The sequence below is a fragment of the Coturnix japonica genome, chromosome Z (genome assembly GCF_001577835.2).
Source record: "Coturnix japonica isolate 7356 chromosome Z, Coturnix japonica 2.1, whole genome shotgun sequence".
NCBI lineage: Eukaryota > Metazoa > Chordata > Aves > Galliformes > Phasianidae > Coturnix > Coturnix japonica.
The window spans coordinates 53,861,412-53,880,702 of NC_029547.1; the positions used below are offsets into that span (position 1 = coordinate 53,861,412).

The 19,291-nt window shown below is 37.5% G+C and overlaps 1 protein-coding gene and 1 long non-coding RNA gene across 12 annotated transcripts in view; one reads left to right on the top strand and one right to left on the bottom strand.

Moving 5' to 3' along the window:
• LOC107306495 overlaps positions 1 to 19,291 on the bottom strand; it is a 53,881-nt gene that overhangs the window by 31,241 nt on the left and 3,349 nt on the right. For 5 of the 10 annotated variants that reach the window (XR_004305674.1, XR_004305673.1, XR_004305677.1 and 2 more), the window contains 8 exons: positions 18,014 to 18,072; positions 16,500 to 16,573; positions 14,781 to 14,916; positions 12,747 to 12,972; positions 12,168 to 12,293; positions 1,368 to 1,555; positions 1,175 to 1,268; positions 1,029 to 1,084 (listed from right to left, as the gene is read on the bottom strand). This is a non-coding gene — a long non-coding RNA (uncharacterized LOC107306495). Of the gene's footprint in view, positions 1 to 1,028; positions 1,085 to 1,174; positions 1,269 to 1,367; positions 1,556 to 12,167; positions 12,294 to 12,746; positions 12,973 to 14,780; positions 14,917 to 16,496; positions 16,574 to 18,013; positions 18,073 to 19,291 lie in introns of all 10 variants that reach the window. The other 5 variants (XR_004305675.1, XR_004305678.1, XR_004305676.1 and 2 more) reach the window with 5 other exon arrangements.
• The window catches only part of MEF2C (myocyte enhancer factor 2C), a 137,310-nt gene continuing 131,488 nt past the window's right edge, over positions 13,470 to 19,291 (top strand). For both annotated transcript variants that reach the window (XM_015849721.2, XM_015849723.2), the window contains exon 1: positions 13,470 to 13,646. The gene's annotated coding sequence lies outside the window, so the exon portion shown is untranslated. The remainder of the gene's footprint in view (positions 13,647 to 19,291) is intronic.

A 19,291-nucleotide genomic window follows, 5' to 3' on the forward strand; every position in this document is an offset into this window, starting at 1 on the left:
TGGGCCCTTAAACAATCCTCTAATAACAAACTTTCTCTAGATCATCTTAAATCACAATTTCTAAGGATGCCTTTTATACACTAGCTGCAGTCCTGCTGACTATCTGAGCAATTACAATTGATTTTTCTAACACATCCTTGCAATACCTGGGAGATATCTCAGCATAAGCTGTACAATTACTGGTATTTATCTTGAATTAAAGAGAGGGAGGGAGAGAAGGACCCTGGGCACAGTGCACACAAGGCCCTGAGAGTTTCATAGCTCCCAGAAGGAGCTGGAGCACACTGTCAAAGTGAATGGTGTCTCACAATTAATTTGGTTGGTGGCCAGGGGCTACAAATAATTCTCTTGCCCGCAGCCAGGGTTACTCAGCTGTATAATAATGATGAAAGCCCCAGCTTCTACAAGGCTCAGAGTTGCAGAGAATAATTTTGCCAAGGATGGGTTGTATGGGATTGTATAGGTGTTGCTCTGGGCTTACAATGTAATGCATTTCTAATTCTTTCTAAAGTTGAGGAAGAATAAAATGGTTAATCTTCATGATGACAAAAGGAAGCAGGAAAATAAAGTGACACACTTGAATGAACTGTGAGGAAATAAAGTGCACAACATGTGATAATGCCATGACTCTGTGTTACTGCGCATTTCTGGGCTGAAAAGATACGGCTTGATGGGTAATTTGTCACGCTGTGCAATAGAGAACAACAGTAAAGAGACTTCAGACAGAAGAAAATTACACAAATAGTAGGGTGGAAAGGTATAATTGAAGATGGCAAAAGACTGAAAGAAAGACATTTAAAATTACTGTACTGACCTACTAAATGCACTTGGGCGTGGAATCCCGGCCTCACAAGAAGAGGCATTAAACGACTGCAGGCTGTGACACTGCTATAGGATAATGCCAATCTTACAGAGCTCTCACAGGATAAAAAAAAAACATTCAGTGGAAACTGGAAAAGAATACTGAACCTCTTTTGGTGCACGTGCATAGCCCAAGCAAGGAGTGAATTCACAATGGCGGAAGTTACCTGTGGCCAAGCTGGTACTTCTGCTCATGCTACAGTCCTCCTGCAGTAGTAGGACTCTGTGGCATATAGAAAAAGTGAGAAAAACTTCTTGGCAAATGATTTAAGGTATTTCCACAAATATATGACAACACCCAAAATTCACTCACCTCAGTGGGTGAATTCATGGCACCAAAGCTTCACTTTCTTCTTGTGAACAACATGAGGCACCATCTTAGCTTCTGGCACAGGTGGTGCTCATGTCTACAGAAAGAACAGTGAGCCAATTACTGCCTGCTGGTCCAGCCAGTTTGTTCTCATGCCACTGCAAATCCCCAGAGACGTCAAAAGAGTTGTACTCACGAAGATGTCCTCTGTTCTAGATGTCCACTGTTGATCAGATTCTGGGTCCTCATGAAAAACTCCTGAGTCCAACTTAGTGCTAATGCCTAAAGTCACAAAATTTCATGCCATGGATAGAGATCTGCAAGTAAAGTTCCTCTTTTGCTGTACTTTTTCTCATGCTCTCCTAGCATTTTGGTCGAAGTGTACTAGAGAAAGCAGACAGAGATCTTATTTTTTCTTAGGAGTTACTGTTTACTGGACTCAGATGCAGTGAATGAATATTCAAAGGCAACACCATAATCAACACTACTGAAGATTCTAATAACATCCACCACTGACTACCTCAAGATTTTGTCAGTATAAAATGTTGTTATTACCTGTTGTTCATGAAACATTCCTGTATAATACAAAAAATAACATCACAAGCACACTAATAGCATTGTTTGAGGAGACACTTGAATTCTACATTTTTATCTTCTTTTTGTGTGCTCTCTCATTCAAGGGAAACTGCAGAATTTCTTTCTCCCATCAGGTGTACCTGATACACTAGTGAGTGATCCTGGAATGAGCTTCCCAAGGTTTTCTTGTCGTGGGCACAGCATACTCACACAACAGGGAAAGCACTGCTGGCTAGCGCATGGCTGATCTTACAGTTTGCCAAGTTTCTGAAGCACCCACTCTGCATGAAGCCTCAACTAAAGAAAGGCAGAGCAGCTGCAAAATGAGGAACTCTTCCATTGCAGAGATACACTAAACTGTTTTGCTACTGTACAAACATTTTGACCATAAAAATAAATGATCTAAATTGTGAAACTGTAGCTAGCTTGCTGTCAAGTTAAATAAACAATGAAGCAGCCCAGATACTCTTAACAGCAATTGTTGCTCCATGACTGAAGGCTTTTCAAAAGACCACTTCTAGTGCATTTAAGTACTAAATGAAGAGAATATTTTAGTAAAATAAGTTTCTGTGTTTGTTTATCACACACCATTTGGTAATAGTCAGGGCTCTGTGTGATTCTGTGGCTATTAAATTTGCCAGAGGATCCACCCACTGCTGCAGACACACACTGCAGGATGCCGACTGTCATTTTTAAAACTAAAATAGGATGGTGGTTGGTTTTTTGGTTTTGTTTTGTTTTGTTGCTTTTTGTTTTTGCATTGAGGGCTTTTTCCTTTTTTTTTTTTCCTTTTTTTTTTTCTTTTTCATTTAGTGGCACAGAAAATCTTCCAGATGTAAACTGAAAATAAAGTCAAACAGAGATGCATGCCCAAGTGTGCAGGCAGCCTAACACAATGGCTTTAATATACAAAAATTATTCCCTTTATTCTGATTGGTAATTAGAGAATTTCACAGACATTATTTTAAGTGGTCAGTCATGCTAAGCATTACACAGCTGCTTCTTATCCTGACCTCTGCTTCACAGACCAATTTCTACTCTTCCTATATCCCATAAATTCCAGTTTCCCCATACTTGCTCCCCAACTTATTCCCCATACCTGCTCCTCAACCTGCTCAAGTTCTTGATACCAATATTACATCCTTGGTACCAACGCTGCATCCACCAAAAACCAGCCAGAATATTAAGTCTGACATAAAATCAATATTAGGCAATGTGCAATACAGTGCTACAATACAAGGCAGAATTCATCACATTGTTTTGGTAAAGACTCCCATTTTTCTAATTTACTTGAAGTGGTGTCTGAATCCTCAATCTTTTTTTTTTTTTTTTTTTTTCTCCAAGAGAAAATTGTAGCAGAATGTAGGTCAAGAGAGTAGCAGAATGAGATAGGGTCTTAAATAAAGCACATCATAGTATGCCTGCAATAAGCAACAGTTCTGATTCAAGCCCATATGTAAAATAGTTATGTTGTGGTCATGTATCTTATGCATCTCAAAACCTGCATGCTTTATTGACATTTCCCAGACTGCAGTATAATACGAAAGTAAAATAAGATCCAGGACCTCAGCTGCTGTAAATTAGTGTCTGTTTAGTGGGAATGATGCCAGTTGTGTTGGCTGAGGATTGGTGCGTGGAAAATGACTTGGAAAATATAGATGGAATTGTGTATAATGTTTCCTGTTAATAATCCTACATTCAAATATACTCAAAGAAATGAGAGGCTGTCTCCTTTCCCCAAATTTCCTTGAAGTTTACTTCTCATCCAGCTATGAAAATCACCATAGATCAGTCAGGGGCACTGTCCTGTTTCCTGCATTAGGACACGGATTAATACTCCTCTGCCTCAAGAAAGAATCTGGGAATGAGAGAGGGAGCTGCCACAGTGCACTCCTTCCATTGACCAGGTGAAGGGAGGGAGGGAAGAAGGGAGGGACAGGAGGAAGGAGGGAGAGGAGGAGGGAGAGAGAGGGGGAGGGAAGGAAAAAAGGGAAAGAAAAGAAAGGGAAGGAAGGGAAGGGAAGGAAGGAAAGCTTTTTCCATTCTCCCCTCCAGAAGCAAGATTTAATTTGAAGAAATCTATTACAGTATATACATATACATATATATATATAAGATTAAGAACTTGTATACAATTTAGTAAAAAATTCATTCAAGACAGCTTAATAAAAACACAGGAGTTGAATTTACTTCCATAATTTTAACTACATTAGTGGGCCAAATAGTGATATTTTACTCTTACCATAGTGATGCCAAGTTCAGTACTATTCTTATCACTTAGAAAAAGGACAACAGCTATGCCTAACTACACAGTCAGAATTTAATCATCATCTGGGCTGCCTTACACTGACAGAATCACCTAGCCATGTATTCACATCAACCTGCAAATCCTCTTCCTGACATGTTAGCACTTACAAAGTATATTCTGAAGCCTGAGGTTTTAGTCTCAGCTTTATTTTCTCAACAGTGTTCCAACTCCATTTTTCAAGCAGCTATACTTACTCTGCTTTGCACAGACCATCTATAGGAGGAAGCTAAGCTGAAGTTACTTCTTTCCCAAAGAAGATAACCTATTATATTTTATATTCTGTACTCTGAAGGACAGAGAATGGAGCACTGAAGCCCCCATAGCTACAGTTATATTTCTTTGGGAGCTCCAAGTTTGCATTTGCAGAACCACATGAGTCAAATCTGTCAGTCTATCCACCCTAAATCATGTGGATCAGGAGTAGATATATCCTAGCCAAGGGAGCAGACCAAATTTGTATTTGATGGCTTTCCTCGCACCCTACCGCCCCTCATTGCCCTAAACTAGGAGTTACGTCAAATGAGGGGAAAAACAAACAAACAAACAACAACAACTAAAACTGGCAACAGAAGCAGGATGTCTACTTCAGGCATGACTGATCATCTTGATGCTACAGCCAAAAATTCCCTCCAAAATTTTTTTTCACCTCAACTCGTGCGCTGGGAAATGATGGAATCGCTGGTGCTGTCTGTCTTCTGCACATTTCTGTTTTTCATCTTGCCAATACCTACATCTTATTGATAAAGCTCCCTCTGGCCTCAAAGAGCTGTGCAACTATATCATCAAGAAACAACTAATTTTGTCACAACTTAACGATGGGTAAGAGTTACAGACATATATAAAACAATATGAAGTGCGTTAGTACTCTTTAATAAATGTATACCTTTCCCATATCACCCCCTCCAAAAAATAATAACACATATATAGCACCAAAGCCATTGTATCCTCTCTAAAGTCTTTATATACATCCTCTATTGCATTTCTATGGGAACACTTGAAAGACAAGGATGTCTTTCATTTACACTTATGATCTCAACCTGAGCTCACCTCCAAACACAGATTCCTAGGAATAAATGACCTAGGCAAACACATTTTGTGACCCATGTGACTGCAGCATTGATAAAGGGACACAGGATAAAGTCAGGGCCCTGTCTGCACTGAGACTTTAATGTCCCTGCATTACTCACCTGGAGCCTAAACCCATGCCCCTGCCAAAGAATGCAGGAGATTCATTCAAGCTCAGCCATGGACTTCTTTGCCATGACCTATGTTTTAAGTGTAGTGGTCTCAGTGTCTTTCAGATGGATAGTAGATCTTTGCTGTGGGTCAGTGTCTCTTGGATGACCTCCTAACCTCCCTCTGTTGCATGTTGCAGTTATGTGCCAGGCTGGAACCATGCCTTATCTCAGCACTACTTCTTGTCATATATCCTACTGCTCCTGACTGTACCCTCTTGGCAGACCTGACTGATCACTCCACAGGGACTCTGTCACAGCCCCTTCTCTGCCTGCTGTGATTGGGTACTGCAGGACCATGCCCTTGGTGATGAGAACCAGTATTGGGGTCACCCTCCACTCCTGGCATGTCTCCTCATTGTGAAACAGCAGCTCCCTGACAAAAGCAAGCTCTTGTCTGCTCAAAAAAAATTGCTAGTTGAGTTTCTCCGCTGTCTCCTTGCAAGTGCTAGAAAACAAAGGTTTCAATGGCAAACAAAGGAATCTCCAAGGAAATAGGAGCTGGCATGCCCAACCTGTAGATGTGTGCTAGTGAGGCTGTCACTCTTAATGCTGAGCTCATGCTAAATTCACCTCTTTTCATGTACCATTTTACTTGGAACATCTGCTTTATTTCTTCCTCACTTATTTTCTCCTCACAAAATGTAAATAGCAGCATTACACAGATCTCTGCTAACATTATTAACTGTTAAGATTGCTCCTGTGAAACAGCAAAGCTATTCAGAGTTGGAAATGTAATGAGCTAAAAACAATAAGTCTTTTCCATGAGCATGGGAGAAAAGCTTCTTTTGTAATCAGTTATCACAAGCCTCAGCTGAACTCTTCAGATCACTTCCTTATATTAATAAGTGTTTGGTATGCAGGAAAAAACCATATTCTCATAAGAGGGAAAAATGAAAGATTCCAGGTTTCTGTTGCTAATTATCAACTGCAAAATAGAAGGGGGGAAAAAAAAGAGGGGGGGGGAGGAAAGAAAAAAAAAAAAAAGAGAGAGAAAAGAAAGATTGACTAGTACTGCATTACCAGATAATAACACTCAAAACTAAGTAATCCCAAAATGCAGCAATGTCATCTAAATGCCATCCAAAGAACAAGCATTGAGTTGCAAGGGCTAAGGGCAACCTATCTCTCTTTAGTTAACTATAGTCTTCATCCATATGACATTCCCTCAGAATCTAATTAGAGCAGACCAATATATACTTGCCTCCTCAGAAAAATAGAAGTGTTAATGGCCAATCAATACTAAAAACGTATTTGTCCAAAGTCATCAAATCACCAAGTGAGATGACTGTAGCCAGCACCCTATGTTTCCATTTTACATCTTATCTAATGTTTTTAAACTGTTGTAAATACTACTATAATCATTCCAGCTTCATGGCAGCTGATGTGCTATACATATTTGAGAGGGTGGTATCAATTAGCTGTTATCTATAATGCCATGTCTGCAATTACTACTACATCCCAACTTATCATTAATGCATCTGACAGGGTTTTTCCAATGTAACATTTATTTAGAGGTTAATCAAAATTCCTAAGACTGCCATTTATTATAATCTGATTTTAGATAATTGTCGAAATCAGTGGCTCTTAGAGACAGCAGATTTGTCTCAGTCTCAATGAATATGGTATATTAATGCCAAAAAACAACAGAGGATCAGAATTACACTTTCTGTGCATGTAAGTGGCTACTGCACAACTGAGTTCTTCAGAATGTAGGAATTCTATTTAAATTCTTATCTGTTGACTAGTTGGAAGGCCAGACAGTGCTTCCAGTAGTGCTAGTAGCTGGGAGTATGGGACAGAGAAATTCAACATGAGGCTAGTTCCCTGCATCATACCATTAGAAAAAGTGCAAAGAGACAAAGAACCTTATATGCATACGTGGCCCCAGAAGTAATGCCTCCTACATCACACACATAAAGCCCAATAAAACTATTTGATAGAGCAAATTCTCTGCAACAAAACTCTTTTTCAACATCATCGCCACTATCAGCCAATCAGTGTGGATAAGCTGATAGAGAAGCTCTTCATTTTGTGATGTGACAGCTCCCTGTGATCATATTCACTGTTTGGTCTCCATAAACATTCAGCATGCACCTTTCTTTGGTGGGAAGGTTCGACCTCTACTGCCACATCACCAGCACCTGCCTCTGACACTGTGGATCAACATCATAAAATAGGAAGGATGTCTTTAGGAGAAGCCCCTATATATACAACTTCTTTATCAGGAATTGAGACTGAGAAGACAAAGAGGTTGGACTAGAAGATCTTCTAGGTCCTTTCCAATCTTGTGATTCTATGATTCTATGAGTGGGCATCTACTGGCATATCTGCCTCTACATAGAGCAGAACATACAGAGCTTACTCTACATCTTAGTAAGTCCTCAGATTCTCTGATAAAATAATGTCCAGTGCTTAAAATACCAAAAATATCAGAATTAGTTGCCATGCAGTTCCAAGTTGGCTCTATGCAAACAAGCACACCAACAGCTTTTAATCACTTCCTCTCACCCTCCTGGGCCAGGCTCCCAGCTGAACTCTGAAACAAGCATACATGACTTGGTATTTTCTTGGCAAATTTATCTTTGGCAGCCATGTAATTAGTACCGGACCCACCTAGAATAATAGATAATTTTCAAATCAGCTAATCACATAGTATGGAAGGCTTAAAACAAGGAAAAGGCCCATTTTCTTATTGACTGGTATACATCTCTCACTGACATTGGGAATGTTTTGCAAACTCCTTGATCCCATCAATCTTTTCCAATGTTTATTCTAAATATTCCTTTTAAAATAATTAATTTGACAATACACCATATTGCTAATGTTTTAGTACTAAAAGCTTTTAACATTTTGAAATTTTTGGTTTTGCTTTTAGATACTATGAATCATTCCCCATCATATATATACATCAATTCTTGGGCAACTGTACTGGCAACTAATATGCAAAACAGTTACACAAAGCAGCAAATCAGTTTGTAATAAATTGTACTTTGGCAGAGAGGTTCACCATTAATTTATTACTTTAAAATAACATATAATCACTGTTACCATTTGGAGCAGACATTCCTAGTTAAGTTCTCTCTTCTCTCTGTTGAAAGAATCCTGGAGCACACTTAATTAATGGCATACACATACCTCCATTCCCACAGGCTGCAACTGCTCATACTACTTTTATTCCCACAGTGCAATGGCACAGATCTATCCGTATGTATCCCAGAATAACTTCTGTTGTCTAGTTTCTTTGTTTAACTCAGATAAAATCTATTAGAAGTATTGTTGTGAAGTTATATATTTGTACTTTCTGTAACAGACTTTCTTATTTAATCAGCCTGTCATTTAATACTTGTATGTGAAAATTATGTGAAAGAGACAGTGCTACACATTGCACTGGAATGAAAAGAGGCTGCTGTACATGAAATGTCAAGTTTAGGCCCTACCATATCATCTCATTTTTCATGTTTTTATACTTTATGCGTTACATTAGCACACTGGCTACACAGTATTAGAGATTAGAGAATTTATTGTGCTTGTATAGATATACAGGTATGAATACAGTTCCACCAGGCACAGTATTTTAGTATAACTGCAAACTCACTGCAAGGTCATATACTTCTCTCTCTTCCTTCTGTCTGCCTTTTCCCACTAATGCTTTTTAATTTTCCATTTTAAAAGTTGCTTCAATTTTAGCACATACAAAACAAATACCACTTCTGCAATATTGCATGCATATCACTTTGGCTACAGTTCTGACATTTTTAAACCCTGTATCTTCCTTCCTACTCCTTCCCCACCTCCTGTTATTTGCTCCATTCTTTCTTATGGACCTATGTATTTCTGAACTTCATGTCCTTTCACTTGCAGCTTGTTTCCCCAATAATCTTATAATTTGTTGAAACTTGGCTCCCTCCCACTGATAAAATCCACTTCAATGAACAGATATCTCACCTCATCTACCACAACCCTGCCCTACAGCTGTCTCTCAAAACTGTTCAAAATGCTGCTGCTGGATCAGAATGCTGCTACTGAAGTTGCATCTCTACACCTATACTGCCTAGGTGCCTCTCAATCTACTTAGTCTTTATGAACAAAATCCCAGCTCCTTCTTCATATTAGGAAAAACTACATAACACTGCCCTTCCTGCTTGCCAAATATATGTTGACATTTTTTCTTTCTGCTATCAGACACTGTGCAACAATATGCAGAAGGCCACGTGCAACGTCACCTACAAACATTTAGGTGTTGGCTTAATTACGCTTATCTGTGAGCATATTTGAACTGGGGATTTAACATTCTATCACATTTCTGCTGTAGCTGACGACTTACCTATTGGCAACTGTCTGTTCTTACCAGGGGAAGCAGTTCCTGTATTTTCAGCTTTCTCATCCCTCTTTTGAGGCCCAAATTTAAGCCATCATAATTGTGTAGAAGTTCCTTAAATTTAGCTACTTTCTTACTCAGTCCTTTTCAGCTGTATATCCTTCAAGCATAGAAGGTTCAGAGTTTGGGGTCTGTTTTCCTGTGACAGCTCCAAACTAAGAGGTAGTCCTTGGAGAATTGCTTGTCTGCATTTTACCCTGATGAAAATTTGTAAAAGCCTTCAGATTCATTTCTCTTTTCTTTCTACAGCTATATTCCCCACAACTTGGCTGTAAACCTCAACATTTTCCTGCTTTCTACCTTACATATTAATTAGTTTTGCTTATATTTGATCTATACATGGAAAGTATGCAATAAGCTTTTATGCTTGTGAAGCACCATGTAAATTGATGGTGCTGTAAAAGTGCTCTGTAGCAAACTAAAGTAGTAATAATAAGTTGGGCATATGATGATGATCTAGAGTTGTATAATATGCCCATTATCATACGATCTGTGCAGTTTTGTCATAGCTTTTTAGCACCTGAAAAACTGAACATAGGCCAAATGTTGTATCTCTATTTTACGTGATGGAGAAGGGAGACAGATTTTATCTGCAATATGCTCAGGCTGACTTTCTAGCATTTTGGAAGTGATTCTTTAACAAATGCTAGAAAGAAAAAAAAAAAAAAAAAAAAAAAAAAGACATCTTGGATTAAAAAGCTAAAAATCATAAAGCTGAGAACATATTACTTAGATGAAGATTTATGTGCCCAAGTGATAACACTATCATTTTCCCTCATACTTTTCTTTCCTCACAAACTGTAGCTGGAATAATTCAGAATTTTTCCCATTTCACATGGCAACAGGGCAAATAACAATTTCTATGTGGCACCATCAAGTCCAGCCTATGCTGGATTTTGCAGTCAGCCCAACAATCCTTCAAGTACATAGCTGAAATTTTATTTGTTCAGGATGATGAACAAGGTCAGAGCTTCCCTGCCCATGTCAGACTGAATTTGCAGAGGTCTGAGCCAAGACTAGTCTTTGTCTCTGCTTTCCTAGTAAGTACCCCAGCAACCTTGACCTTGTAGCAAGGACAGGCACACGATAGAGAGAAAATGCGCAGAACTGTCATATGTGCCGTATCCTTCTGCAGAGGCTGAAAGTTTCACTTCTCTGATATGCCTTCTTGGCTCACAGAAAAAGTTCTTAAGAGCAGCTATAATCCTAGTTCTCATGTAGCAATCTAGATTTCAGAACAAACTGAGCATCCTACAGCCTGATTACTCACAAAAGGCTTCACAGTAAGTCAAGCACATTTAATTGATCCATGCCAAAATCACAATGCTTAAAATCTTTACTTTTTAGTAAATGTATATAAATGCAAGACCAATACAGAGAATCTGGCAAGTGAAATAGAAGCAAATTTCATCAGATAGTGAAGTTTTACTCTGAATTCCTACAATAACTGTTCCAGCCTAATCAGCAGAGAGATCATTTGTGCCATCTGCACTCAGCAGGTACTGGATTGTCAAGACAAGGTGTCAAATAAAAACAGTAACAAGAGTAAATGAAAATAATATGCAGAGATATAAACTTAGCAAACTAAGACTCTAAAGCAGTTGGGTTTCAATGAGAACTACTGGATCTTTCTAGACAGAAATGTGTTTTTCTGATAGCGCTCATAATTAGCAAGGCATTTCAGTATTACAACTTGGCCCAGGTGGAAAAAATGTTTTCCATCAACAAAATTACAACAGGATTTGAAAAAATGCATAAAGAATTTTAACTGATAGTCAGTAATAATCACACACTTTGTGAGTCAAACTACATTAAATGTGGGCATTAGTTGTACCAGTTAATAGGTGGAACTCCAAACGTTTTGAAACTGAAACAAGACAACCTTGCAATAACCTCATCTGATCTACAGTGAATATTCTCTCCGTGGAAATATGGAGACAGAAGAATACATGTTTCTATCAGTTACTTAGATTCATATTTTAACTAAGTTGCAGACCAGACATACAATAATAGGAAAACTATTATCTTCTATTTTAACTATATGCTAAAGCATATCCTTTCAGTCTTTAGATCAGGTTTCAAGCTGATTATTAAGCTCTTACTTTCTACTAAACAGCAGTATAGGTGGGTATAGTTGTTTCCAAATGAAAATGCAGTCCTTTTTCTTATTATTTTTTTTTACTATTTCTTCTTCAATCAGATAAACAGTGTAGTTTAGAACAATTAGCACAATGCCTAAGTCTGACGGTAATGTAAACTATTGTTTTTTCAAACATTAATGGATCATCTAAAATTTCAGAATTCTCTCTCATTAGGACTTTGTGAGCGTTGCTTTTAATCTAAGAATAAGAGCTGATGGGAGGCTTGAAATGAAACTATCAAATATGATGAAAACATAAGAGCTTTATTATGACAGATACAAAAACCAAGAACCTGTTCCCCTCACCAACCTTCCGCAAAGTACCTCCTGTATAATTATTAAATAAAAACACTTACTTATTCAGTACTCAGCTTTTAAACCCTGAATAAGAGAAGTACATATTGAGAGAGAGGTACTTAAAATGTTTCCATGGATACAGGATGATGCCAATCACGTCCATGTTTTTATCTGAAAGGGTGCCCCTGCAGAGACATACAGATTCGTGAGTGGTTGTTTATACAAGTAAGTAAATAGGAACCTTGTTTATTTTACAAAGAGCTCCTGACCCACATTTTTTCTCATCACTTTTTTAGAAGGAACATTTTGGTCCTTTGAAAAAGCATATTGTAGTAAAACACACACTTTTGAATTTTTTCGCTGAAGTTGTTTGAGTTTATGACATGGTTTGGAAGCAGAACACGGAGTATCTAAGTATGCTACTACCAGTTCTGACAAGCCTAGGTTGACAACTGGGTTCTGGTTTTGTTTGGTTTTTTTGAAGATCTGTGATACTAATGCAAATTACATCTTTCTATTTATATCACCAGAAGCCACTTCTAGGAACAAAAACAAAAACAAAAAACAAAAAGAAAAAAAAAAGAGAAAGAGAGAGAGAGAGAAAGCAAGGGGCAGATATAAATGATAAATACCCTTACCTTAATCCAGTAAGGACAAGAAGACCAAGTTTAGATGGCTTTACTCTCGGAAGATTCTCCATCTACTTTAGCTCCCATTTTTAAAAGTGGTTGGTTCCTAGATTCCCATCACATAAGTGCTACGAACATGTAATTTTGACATCCAGTCTCTCAACACTGCATGCTTTCTAATTTTGGGAATGAGATTAATACCTCCTATTTCAGAGGTTTTAGTCGTCTAATATTTCTTTGGATAAAAAAGCACAGTGAGTTAGTGAACAGAAAGGCAATCAACTTTAATACTTAACACAGTTTAATAACCTGAATTGAAATATGTGTACGCTGCATTTCCATTAAAAAAAAGTTTCCTTCCAGCCACAATTAAAAGAACAAAACCCCGTCTTGTTCAGAGATTATTCTTGGAATGTAATTTTAACATCTATGTAAAGGAGGAAAGTTTTGTGCCATGTGAAAGCAATTTGGCCTTTTTTCTTCTCAAAGAAGCGATTCCTGGATAAGATGACTGATTTGATATTTTCCATTTGAACTTGTAGTGTACTTTGAAGGGGGACAGCAATGCTGTGTTCGTTTGCCAGCGCTGACAAAGGTCTGCTTGTCAGTGATACCTTTTACAGCTAAATTTACTTGCGAGTGACAGAAGCAGGTGCACCTTGGCCTGCCAGACACTTGTGCGCCCGCATCACGCAGCCTACAGGTCAACAACCAAAGGAGAAAAAGCCCGGGGCTGCTGAGGAGAGGGTGAGTGAGGCAAACACAACCCAAACTGGGGGGTTTCTCTTCAAAGCCAGCTGGTCTGGCTTTATTCTACAGGAATTTTTTTTTACCTGCCGGTTTGATCAACAAAGCCCTCAGCAGGTGCTGACGGGTACAACTTCCTGGAGAAGCAGAAGAAGGGCACTGGTGAGTTTTAATAGAGAAAACGATTAAAAATGATTTGAAATCTTTAGAGCCGTTCTGCTTGCTGCAGCACAGGGTGATTCAGCTAGCTCTAGGCTTGTGGCTATGCTCAAAAAGCTTTCTTCAGGAGAAAGCAGATAAGCTCTGTAGCATGCTTCACATTTTGCTTGATATAGTGTTTGATTTTAGATTCTGTTGCCAAGAAAAGTTTCTTGAAAGTAAATGGATATTTATAATCTATTTATTTCAAATTGTTGCTATAAATGTGAATGGGAGAAGCACACAGTATTCCATACAGGAACCCAGGAGCTACAGTACTGGTGTTCTGTCCTTCCTCCCTAGTATGCTTCCTTTAAAATAAAGGAATTTTCCTTCCCAAATAAATAAGTACTGTTGTTTGCAGATGGTTCCCAGCATCTGGAACTGACATTCCAGAGTCTTATAAACTACTTCTGAACATTAACATAAGATTACTTTATAACCAATCATGACTAAATTTAGGAATATTTAGAACCTTCTATAAAAATTGGTAATCAAAGGATTATCACAAAGAAAAAAAAAAAGGTAAATAATAAAATGGTCTGTGTAACAGTATTGTTTGACATAATGCTTTTTAATGAGATAATGGATTTACAAAATGTTTCTTGCTTTAAAAATTACAAATTATGCCTGCATGTGCTTTAGTTTGCGTAAGAACTGGGAAGCTACATGAAGGAAAGAAGATTTATTCTCCTAGAACAGTAAGATTTCAATTAATGTGAAAACGTAGGAAAATGTGACCACATGTTAAAATAAATATTTTGGAGGGGAGAAAAGCATTTTTATTATGATTTCTATTTCAAGAGCTCATTCTTTAAAAATTGTTTCACAGTATTCATTACAAATTGTTGTGTTAAATTGAAAACATTTATATATGCAAGCAAACAGATAGAAAACTTGACCATATGAATCTTTCTGAGTAAACCAGTTCCATATTCACAATTCACACAAATATCATAGAAGACACTAAGGGGGAAAGAAAGGAATTGTATGTCAACATACAGTTATACTATTTCTGTAGTGGATATTCCCTCATATGTCAGAATAATGATTTATCAGCAAAGAACAGACTAAGATTAGACAGGATAATAATAATACCTGAGGCCCTTTTAAACTTTCTGATTTGTGGGTGATTTTCAGCCAAGATGCTTGGTTTGGGACCAGCAAAGTTGGCAGGTAACTCCAGTCTCAGTAGAGGTACTTCAGGCCTTAACCTATGGGCATTTTCTTCATTCTGGGAGACATAAAAAGAACAGCAGAATGTGTTGTATGAAAATTACCACACCTTTGCTTGCCATAAGGATATTCTATTCTATGTTAGAATAAAAGACTAGTAAAACAAAACATTACTAGTCACAGTATCTTTATACTTAAACCTCTAAATAATCACATTGGTTTTTTTGGATGAGGTAGGAAACATAAAGCAAAAACAAAAATAAAAGAGACTATAACAAAAAATTAAAATAAAAATGCCGAGGCTGACACCAAATTAAACAATGCCTGTAAAAAACTGCTCTTTCATGCATAACATTTGTAACATACAAATGAATCCCTTAAACAGCCGTTACAGCCACGAACTGCTAAACTGGAAGTCAGTAAACTCTAAAGGCAGTTCTTAGTGTTGTGTAGACATTGTACGTGCTACACTAAGAAAAACTCATGGCCTACACTATAGAGCCTTTACTTCTGTAAACCCTAATCTTGTCAGCATTTTACTGCATTGATTTTAAAGGCTCAGAAACAGTAATTACAGCAACAAACTCCTGAACAATTTCAAGAAATTACTTGCAAGTTACTCTACATCGCACTGTATTTAGGGGAAAAAAGTAATTTGTACCAGTACGTAATATTTTACTTTTCTAGTTGTTAAATATTGCAAAGGGGAGAGATTACACATTACGCAATTTATTCAATTAAATTTATACTCATGCCCTTTATTGGTATTTTTTCTTCTTATTTTTCTCACTGTAAGGCATAAACACATTAAATGAAGTTCCAATATATTTATATTGTTAATATGAAACACAAAGAAAATTTAAAATAAAAAAAAAAGAAAATAAAAAAAAAAAGAAAAAAGAAATAGAGAAATAGAGAAAAGCTCCTTGAATTCACTGAGACTTTACTACCATTTCATGTAGAAGCAAAATTGGCCCTAAAGTATGCACTGATTTCTATACCAGCTCTTCCCTATTAACTGAGAGATCAACATCTCATCTGTCCCCTGGACCTGTTCAGTTGTCTATTATTTTGAAAACTACAGCAGTTTGCTTTGCAACTATCTGTTTAACTTATTTATTTTGAAAAACTACAGTCTAGCTCAGTCTTCAACCACACGTTTGTCTTTTCCTACAAAAGCAGGATTCGGCGTCAGGAAGACATCCATATTAGTTATTCCACAGTGCGTGTAAATATAAAAGGAGACTTAACCACAAAGCTGTGCGAAAAGAAAATCACTATTTAGTGACTCTATGCTGTCTTCCTCTAAAGTGAATTCAAGGCTTTTCATACAGCACTGAACAGTATTTTAAAAATCCTGTGCTCATTTCACTTACACTGGTGAAAACTGGAAAATTTCCGCTGAAGGCAATGAAGTTACATTTAAACACTGGATTGAAGAAATGAGGAGGAAAACGCAGGCTGATTTGCCTTAATAACTACCTCACAAATACACTGCTAAAATGTTCAAATTTTCCATTTTATATTTCTGTTACAAATTTGAGTATATGAAGAGCATATATACATACATATGCACTTTAAATTCATAACAATTTTCTTGTTGGTATAGAGCAAAATCTAATCCTACAAAATACATACAACCTTTTCACGGGCTTTTATTAATGCAGCCTTTTGCTCAAAAATCCATTAGTTATAATCTTCTGACCACCATCTCCCTGAAAAATCAAAGAAACAGAAACACATTAGGGAGTAGCAGAGATTGGAATGCTCTTCCTTGTCACTCTGCAAGCACAGGCAGCCGCTGCCTCCCCTGGCTGCTTCATGAACTCAGGATGCTGTGGTGGCTTGCAGGCTGACCGCTTCACAGCCATTACCCACCCCCTCTCCCCCCACACACACCACCATGGTTTCTGTACATGTGCAGAAACCTCTGGCATCCCTACACCACTCCCCACCACTACTCACAGCTCCTCCCTGCTATCCCATTTCAAAAATGCTGCCACACAGTACAGTTCACCCTAAGCAAGGTAGTACAGACTGCACTGGCAACACATCACTTACAGAAATGCACAGATACAGATACAAAGGTTGTTAACTAAGTTGTCTTCTCCAGAGTAAGCACTAACAATTTATTGCACGGCTAAATCACTTTTTTTTCCCTTTGAAAGCAACTAGCATTATGGACTGAATTCTGGAAGTACTGTTAAAAAAATTTTGAAAGAAGGCAGAAGCACAATGCATTCTGTATACGGCTCTCAACACACTGCATTCTACATCAAGTTCGATAAATACAGCTTAGAAAAGATGAACATATAGATTTTACTTAGGGTAGATGAGTTCACTGGAGACATAAAATTAGTGCTCTGAATGAACGAAACAAATTACTGCTCTGTTCATTAATATAAATGTATTCACATAAAATAATGCTAGTTCTATATATATATACTTAAAAGCTATGCTTGCAGTATGTGAAGTTCAATCTAATGTTAATGTACACAATGCACTGTACCCCGAAACACGGCAGCATCTGTTAAGGCAAAAAATTAAAAACTGAATAGTGTAATACCCAGCAGATTAATTGAGTAAAACAAACCTTTCTGTATTCGCTCTTTAAAAAACAGAGGATGGAATCAAAAAGAAAAAGAAAAAACTGGGGGTGTAGGAGAAGAAAAAAAAAGCTCCTGTTTCTTTAATTGATATAGAAGTATACAATATCATTGGTTTCTATAGTATGTGCTAAAGGAATTAGTAGTGTTCATTCTTTTTTCCCTTTCTTTCTTAAATGGTAGCAGGATACACTCTATCTGGTACAACTTAAAGCAAACAGCCCTTTGCCTATCATCAGTCCATCTCCTGGGTGTGAAATTACTCTAGAATAATGTTTGACAATAACAAAGGAATATAATGCACAAAAATCATAGAAGTTAACGATGAGTCTACCAATGCTGAGAAAAAGAATAAGAGACTGTGGAATAATCTACTTGCAAATCGGAAGATGGTTCCTGCCCATGGAAAGACAGCTATCCATTTAATTATGTGTCCTTGTATTGTCTGACTTCATTAGGCATTCGGTCCTCAATCACTATGCTTTTGATAGTTTAAGATCTCAGGCAAATACAACTGCACTGTAATAAGATTTCAATTTGTATTCTTACCAAGAAACATGAGGGAACAGTTTCCCACTTCAGGCGAAGAAGCACTTGTCTCTCCGTTCCTGAAAGATACTATTCTGTAAATAGCTTTAAAAGTGCTGGGTTTAATATTAAAAAAGTGGATGCGGGAATCAAACCTAATACAGAAATTCTTAGCCTGTCTATCTTGTTCACTGCTAGTCCTTTGAACAGTATTCATTATCCCCATATTCATTTTTGCTATCTTCACTCCTTCTAAATACCCAGACCCAGAAGAACTTCCACTCTCATGCACAGGTAGAAAATCTCGAAATTCTCTTCCAAAGCTGCAGGTATTCTTCCAGCCTTAATCCCTATCTCAGTCAGAGCCAAGAGGACAACAGTTGCACACAAAGATACTGAAGGAAAGGGGCCTTACAGCAAAGCACCAGGGCAGTTGTAGATGGAACAGACAGACAACTGTTAGTGCCACTATAATGGAAGTATTCAAATTTTACTGAGAGTTTAAGAATTGAGAGTGTAGTGATAAAGTTGACGGGCCAGTTCAAGGGGTCTCAGTATACATTTAACTGGAGATTAATTGGATAATTAAAAAAAAAAAAAAAAAAAAAAAAACAAAGTTTGCTTCATATGGTCTGTAGTTGGGTGACAAAAACAACAATCTTCAATTTCAATAATTTCTCCAGTTTATTCACTAGGTTTCTTCTCCTTTAAGCATGTCAGTGCACTACCTGTAAGGATATTGCTGAAAACACGTACTGCCAGAATGAATGGTGCAGGCTTGCAGAACTTAACAGATCTGAAACGGGAACTTAAATCTGTCCATATCATCTAGGGGCTCTGTAAAGATGCTCAAACAAGATCATATGACAGCAACAACACCTTCAGATGAAATACATCCAAACCAAAGTACATATCCAAACACGACCTCCGAGGCTTAGTTTCCTTTTAACCTTAGTATTTAAAATGCTTCCATGGGAAGAGTTATAACCAATGACATCACAGCTGAAGGCTCGTGGAAGTTTTAATATAGACTAACGTAAGTGGCACAAGCACATCTAAAATCTGACCCAACTATTATGCAAGCACACTTTATGGCCATAGAGGTTACAAGTTCTTCTGCAAATATCACCAAGTGCTGTCAAACTCCAAAAGGCCTCTCTAAAACACATAACAGAAATTTAATATTAATAATTGTTTTGTTAACATAGAAGTGGAAACCAAAAAACATGAACTTAGTAGTGAGGACTTTACTAAAAAATTTACTAAAAAAATTAAAAACCAGTGGATTTTCTCAGAATG